The 7,730-nt window shown below is 36.0% G+C and overlaps 1 non-coding gene across 1 annotated transcript; it reads right to left on the bottom strand.

Annotated features, from left to right (window-relative positions):
• Positions 1-7,258: 7,258 nt before the first annotated feature.
• LOC127490835 (U6 spliceosomal RNA) lies at positions 7,259-7,365 on the bottom strand. Its single transcript, XR_007919230.2, has one exon. It is a non-coding gene; the product is annotated as a U6 spliceosomal RNA (small nuclear RNA).
• Positions 7,366-7,730: the final 365 nt, after the last annotated feature.

Below are 7,730 nucleotides of genomic sequence, written 5' to 3'. Positions count from 1 at the left end.
TAATATTATCCCTTATCAGTTTCATGGTTTGGATATCGATCCCTCATCAGTTCCATAGTTTGCAAATCTTTTCCCCCATTCTGTCATTGCCTCTTCACATGTTGAGTGTTTCCCTCATAGTGCAGAAGCTTCTTAGCCTAATGTAATTCCATTTGGCTACTTTGCCTTTTATTTCCTGTGCTTCTGGGATCTTTTCCAATAAATCTTTGTCTATACCAGTGTCTTAGAGTTTCCCCAATATTTTCTGCTTGTAATTTGATTGCATCAGGTTGTAGATTTAGATCTTTGATCCACTTTGATTTGATTTTCGTGGATGGTGTAAGGTGGAGATCTTGTTTTATACTTCTGCACATGTAGATCCAATTTCCAAACACCATTTGGTGAAGAGAATGTTCTTTCTCCAAGGATTAATTTTAGCTTGTTTGTCAAAGGTTAGTTGGTTGTAGCTTTATGAATTAATTTCTGGGGTTTCTATTCTATTCCACTTATCTAAATGTTTATGTTTGTGACAGTACAAGGTTGTTTTGGTTATTTCTACCCTGTAGTATGTCTTAAAATCTGATATTGTGATGCCGCTAGCTTTGTTTTTGTCTTTTAAGAGTGATTAAGCTATTTGGAGCATCTTGTGTTTCCAAATGAATTTTAGCATTGTTTTTGCTACATTTGTGAAGAATTTTCTTAGCATTTTTAATGAGATTACATTGAAGTTGTTAATTGTTTTTAGTAATATGGACATGGTGATGATATTAATTCTTCTAATATATGAAAATGGAATTTTTTTCATTTTTATGTCTTCTTCTCTTTCTTTCTTTAGTGTCTTATGATTTCATTGTATAGATTTTTCAAATTCTTTGTTAAATTTATTCCAAAGTATTCATATTTTTGCACCTATTGTGAATAGTACTGACCTTACAAGTTCTTTCTCAGCCATAGTTGTTTGTGTGTGTGTGTTCAAAGACTATTGATTTTATATCCTGCAACTTTAACAACCTCTCTATGATGTCTGATAGTCTCTTAATGGAATATTTTTGTCCCCCTATAAATAAGATCATGTCATCTGCAAACATGAATAATTTGACTTCTTCCTTTCTAATTTATATCCTTTTGATTTATCTTTCTTGCTTAATGACTTTGATTAAAACTTCTATAACAATGTTGAATACCAATGGTGAAAGAGGGTATCTTTGTTTGGTTTCGGATCTTACTAAAAATGCTTCCAACTTTTACCCATTCAATAAGATGCTGGCTGTGAGAATTGGATTAAGATGGCAGACTAGGGAGGGAGCTCAGCACTCTGTTCCAGGAGAAGATGGTTTAAATAAAGTGGAGAGAGTGGATTCTCAGCAAAGATTTAAGGAGAAAACGGCAGAGGAAACTCCACACAAATTAGGATGTAGGAGACCGCGTGGAGGATGTGGGCACACACAAATCAGGACCCAAGAACCTTGTAGCCTCTGCACCAGCTTTGTAGAGAGGTGAGATCAGACTGAAGCAGCCCATGCCACTGGCAATAAAGCTGCAGGAAACGTAGGGAGGGAATCCAGCTTGGAGCCCTGTGAGGGATAGTTTCCCTGCCAAACTAGAGAAATCCAGAAATCATCTAGAGATCATCCAGAAATGGCACCCTGTAATAAGCCAATACAGAGAAGGAACCATTTTGGATACATGTACATCTGTGCAAACTTTTTTCTGCACTGAACAAACAGCCGAGCAGAGACTCCTGAGTCTGGTGGGGAGAACTGATGGGGGCTGGGTTCTCACGACTGTGGGAGGCTTGTGTGCCAGAACTGTGAAAACACTTAGATTGAGGAGCTTTGCAAACACTGAGGCTACTTGGGAAGGCTCATGGTGTGGCTAGGACTTTGGGTGGTCACTGTGGGTGGCTCCACATGCCTAGGGCTCCTGGTTCCCTGGTGAGAGACATTGCTAGGGGAATCTGCTTATACTGAGAACTGGACAGATCCTTTGTGTTGTCCTTGTGGAAGTGTGAATGAATATTATTCCCACTTGGGCTAGCGCTCAGGCATTGGTCTCCTTCCAGAAGAGGGAATGAGCTGAGTCTATGGCAACAGAAGAAAAAAATCTCTTCTGATTAAAGAAAAAGAGGAAATTTATAATGCCCAATCTGGATGTCACCTTAACACTCCCTTCAACCTGGAGCACTGAAGAGAGCTCCCTAGCCACACCTACCACATACCTCCAAATATTCCCTGAAAGCAGACATTCCACTAATCAACACAGACATAGTCCAAAGATAAAATATGCCACAGGAAAAAAAAAGTAGAAACCAATGAGTATCTCCACAAAGCCAAATGGTAAATGCACCAATTCAAGAAACAAGAATAAGGAAAATGATGCCCCCAAAAGAATATAATACTTCAATACTAGATTGGATGATGAAGAGTTTGAAGAAATGCAAGAAGTGAAATTCAAAAAGTGGATCATAAGATTACATAGAAGGTGGGGCCTGCGCCATGGAGCAGTAGGTTAATACTCAGCCTGTGGTGCCAGCATCACATATGGGGACTGATTCTAGTCCTGGCTGCAACTCTTCCAATCCAGCTCTCTCCTATGACCTGGGAAAGCAGTAGAAGATGGCTCAATACTTGGTTTCCTGCACTCGTGTGGGATACCTGGAAGAAGCTCCTGGCTCCTGGCTTTGGATCAAGACAGCTCCAGCAATTGTGGCCATTGGGGAGTGAACCAGTGGATGGAAGACCGTTCTCTATGTCTCTACCTCACTACCTCTCAAATAAATAAATAAAAGCATTTTTTAAAAAGATTACATAGAAGTAATCAGAAGCAAATGCATGAACTAATGAAATCTGTACCAGACATGAAAAAAATTTCTCCCATGAAATCGAGATCTTAGAAAGCAAAATGAAAACTTGGAAACAAAGAATTGAATAGGATAAATAACAAATGCAATGGAAAGCCATAACAACAGAATTAGTGAAGCAAAAGAAAGAATATCTGACTTAGAAGACAAATCACAGGAAATTATACAATCAGACAAAAACACAAGAAGATAAAATTAGAAAACTAAAAAACTGCTTTGGGAATCTGCAGGATACTATCAAATGACCCAACGTATGGATTCTAGGATGTTCTGAAGACATGGAAAGAGAGAAAGGATTAGAGGGCCATTTTATTGCAATAATAACAAAAAATTTCTGCAATTTAGAGAAAGAAAGGGGCATCCAAGTACAAGAAGCACATAGAACTCCTAATGAACATGAACAGAAAATATCTTCACCACAATACATTGTAATCAAACTCTCCACATTAAAACATAAAGAAAAGATTATAAAATATGTACAAGAGAAATGCCAAATTATTTTCAGAAGATCTTCAATTAGACTCATAGCAGACTTCTCATCAGAAAACTTTCAGGATAGGAGAGAATGGCTAGATATATTCTAAGTATTAAGAGAAAAAAATTGTCAACACAGAATACAGTACCTGGCAAAGATATGATTTATGACTGAAAGTAAAATAAAGACCTTCCATAAAAAAAGATATTGAAAGAATTTGTCACCACACATCCAGTATTGCAAAAGATACTTAAGGATGTGCTGCACACAGAAACACTGAAACATGGTCATCACAACAAAAGATGGTAAAGGAAGAATATCACCCAGTAAAAGTACAAAGGAAATTCAAAGTAAAAAAATAGGAATATTTATGGAAAAATTGCAGGGCAAAGTCATTACTTATCAATAGTCACTTTGAATGTAAATGGCCTCAACTCTTCAGTTAAAAGACACAGATTGGCTGAATGGATTAAAAACAAAATCCATCTAATTCCTGCCTACAAGAAACACAACTCAGCAACAAGGATGCACTGAAACTGAAAGTGAAAGGATAAAAAGATGTTCCATGTCAACAGAAACCAAAAAAGATCTGGGGTAGCCATCCTAATATTAGATAAAATAGACTTTAGCACAAAAACCACTAAAAGACACAAAGAAGGTCACTATGTAATGACTAAGAGATCAATTAAACAGGAAGATGTAACTATTATAAATGTATATGCATCTAATTACAGGGCACTTAGCTATTTAAAAGGATCTAAAGTAATCTAAAGGTTACACTCAAATACAACAGTAATGGGGGATTTCAACACCCCACTTTCAGCAATGGACAGATCAACCAGACAGAAAATCAGCAAGGAAACAGCAGTTAATTGACACAACAGATGAAATGGACCTTAAAGATATCTACAGAACTTTCCATACTGCAATTGCAGAATACACATTTTTCTCAGCAGTGCATGGAACTTTCTCTAGAATTGACCACATGCTCGGCCATAAAAGAAGTCTCAGCAAATTAAAAAAAATCAAAATCATACTATGCATCTTCTCAGACCATAATGGAATGAAGCTGGAAATCAGCAACTCATGAATCTCTAGAACATATGCAAACATATATAAACTGAACAATGTGCTCCTGAATGAACATTGTGTCATTGAAGAAATCAAAAGAGAAAAGAAAAAGTTTCCTGAAACAAATGAAAGCAACAATACAACATATCAAAACTTACGGGATACAACAAAAGTGATGTTAAGAGGATAGTTTAAAGCAATTGGTGCCTACATCAAGAGAATGGAAAGGCAGTAAATAAAAGGGCTGTCAGTGCATCTGAAGGATCTAGAAAAGCAACAGCAAACAAAACCAGAAACTAGTAGGAGAAAAGAAAGTATTAAAATTAGATAAGAAATAAACAAAATTTAAACAAAAAACAATACAAAAGATCAGCTAAATGAAGAGCATGTTTTTTTGAAAAATAAACAAAATCAGCACACTATTGGCCAAACTAACCAAAAAAAAGGAGAGAGAAGACCCAAATCAATAAAATCAGAGATGAAAAAGGACACATAACAGACACCACAGAAATAAAACAAATCATCAGAAATTACTACAAAGAGCTGTATGCCAACAAACTGGGCAATCTAGAAGAAATGGCTAGATTCCTGGACACATACAACCCACCTAAATTGAGCCATGAAGACAGAAAAGCTAAACAGACCTATAACCAAGATGGAAATTGAATCAGTAATAAAGACCTTACCCACAACACCAACAACAAAAATTTCTGGGACCAGATGGCTTTACTGCAGAATTCTATCAGACATTTAAGAAGAACTAATTCCAACTCTTCTCAAGCTATTCAAAACAATTGAAATGGAGGGAATCCTCCCAAATTCTTTCTGTGAAACCAGCAATACCTTAATTCCTAAACCTGAGAAAGATGCAACTGAGAAAGAGAACTACAGACCAATTTCCCAAATAAACATAGACGCAAAAAACCTAAGCATAAGTCTACTCAATCAAATCCTACAAAACATGAGAAAGATTATTCACGCAGACCAAGTGGACTTATTCCTGGTATACAGGGATTGTTCAACATTCACAAATCCATCAACAAGATGCATCACATTAAGAAACTGAAGAACAAAAACATATGATTATCTCAATAGATGCAGAGAATGCATTTGGTAAAATACAGTACACTTTCTTGATGAAAACTCAAAGCAAAATGGCCATAGAAGGAACATTCCTCAACACAACCAAGGTAATTTATGACAAACCCACGTCCACTGTCCTGTTGAATAGGGAAAAGTTGGAAGCATTCCCACTGAGATCCAGAACCAAACAAGGATGCCCACTCTCACCATTTTTATTCAACATAGTCCTGGAAGTTTTAGCCAGAGCCATTAGGCAAGAAAAATAAATCAAAGGGCTACTAATTGGTAATGAGGAAATCAAACAATTGCTATTTTCAGAGGATAATATTCTATATATATACATATATATATACATATACATATATATATATATATATATATATATATATATATAGGATACAAAAGACTCCACTAAGAGGCTACTGGAACTCATTAAAGAGGACATGGGGAAAAAGGTATCCTAATCCAGTGTTGGTGGGAATGTAAACTGGTAAAACTACTATGGAAGACAGTATGGAGATACCTCAGAAATCTGAAAATTGACCTACCATATGACCCAGCCATTCCACTCATGGGAATTTACCCAAGGGAAATGAAATCAACATAAGAAAGAGTTATCTGCATCCCCATATTTTTCACAATAGCTAAGACATGGAATCAACCAAAATGCCCATCAAATGAATATTGGATAAAGAAATTATGGGATTTATACACTATAGAATACTACATGGCAGTAAAAAATGAATCCAGTCATTCACAATGAAATGGAAAACATCATACTTGGGGAAATAAGCCAGTCCCAAAGTTACAAATATCATATGTGCTTCCTGACCTGTAATAACTAATAGAGCACCTAAAAGGCAATCTGTAGAAGTGAAATTGATGCCTTGAGAAGCAACGACTTGAACAGACTTTGTCTTGACTGTTGAGAACAGTTTTTTATATATACTATTTGTTGAATGATTTAATTAATATAGAACTAAACATATGTGTATAAAGTTAATTGAAAATAGATCTCTATAAAAATAAGAGAGAGAATAAGAAAGGTAGGAGAAACGGGTGTTGGAGTATGGGTGGGAGGGTGGCTAACGCTGTAATTATGAAGTGTATGAAGTTTGTAACTGTAAAGCTGTATAGTTCTGCATACACTCCTAAAGACTCATTTATAAGGGTACAGTTTTAAAAGTTGCCATGGGACTTCAAATCCCCTTAAGCTGGGTGATAAAAGTACCATCTAAAGTGTTGAAGTGATCATATGGATAGGATTAAGGGTCTAGAAGTAATAATAGATAGAATTTAAAAGGAGTGAATGTTCCAACATGGGAAGCAGTCCATACAGCAGACTCGTAGAATGACATTCACTTTAAATATTACTCTGACCTCAGAATCATCTGTTAAGGCATTCAGGTCTGGCTGAAATGGCCATGAGAGCATTTCAGGCATGGAACACCAAGATGTTGAGGCAAAAAAAAAAAAAAAAACAATGTCCTACATGAAGGACCTTGGTTTGAGACGCCAGTGGAAAGAAGAACATTTTTTTTTGTTTTGATTTTGTTTTTTTTTTTTTTAATTTTTTTACCATGCAAATTGTTGAACTCTTTACTTAGTATATAGTTGCTCTTCTGTGTATAAAGTTAATCAAAAATCAATCTTGGTGGCAAATGGGACTGGAAATGGGAGAGGGAGGAATAGGAGCATTGGGAAAGTGGGTGGGAGGGTGGATATGGTGGGAAGAATCACTATATTCCTGAAGTTGTACTTATGAAATACATGAAGTCTTGTTTTTGACAAAAAATATGGAATGGTTCACAAATTTGTGTGTCATCCTTGTGCAGGGGCCATGCTAATCTTCTCTGTATCATTCCCATTTTAGTCTATGTGCTGCTGAAGTGAGCACATGATATCTTTATTCCTTAAATAAAAGGTTTCTTTAGGGGGAAAATAAATTTAAAAAAATTTAAAAAAGATGCTGGCTGTGGGTTTGTCACAAAATTCTTTGATTGTGCTGAGGAATGTTCTTTCCACACTCAATTTTCTTAATATTTTTATCTTGAAAAGATGTTGTAGTTCATCAGATGCATCCTCTGCATCTATTGGGATTATCCTGTTTTTTATCCTTTGGTTTGTTAATGTGATGTATCACATTGATTTGAATTTGTTGACCTATCCTTACATACCAGGGATAAATCCAACTTGTTCTGGATGAATGATATTTCTGGTGTGTTGTCAGATATGATAACATAGTATTTTTGTTGAGAATTT

Source organism: Oryctolagus cuniculus, chromosome 6, assembly GCF_964237555.1.
Source record: "Oryctolagus cuniculus chromosome 6, mOryCun1.1, whole genome shotgun sequence".
NCBI lineage: Eukaryota > Metazoa > Chordata > Mammalia > Lagomorpha > Leporidae > Oryctolagus > Oryctolagus cuniculus.
This window is presented reverse-complemented; position numbering and strand designations above follow the sequence as displayed.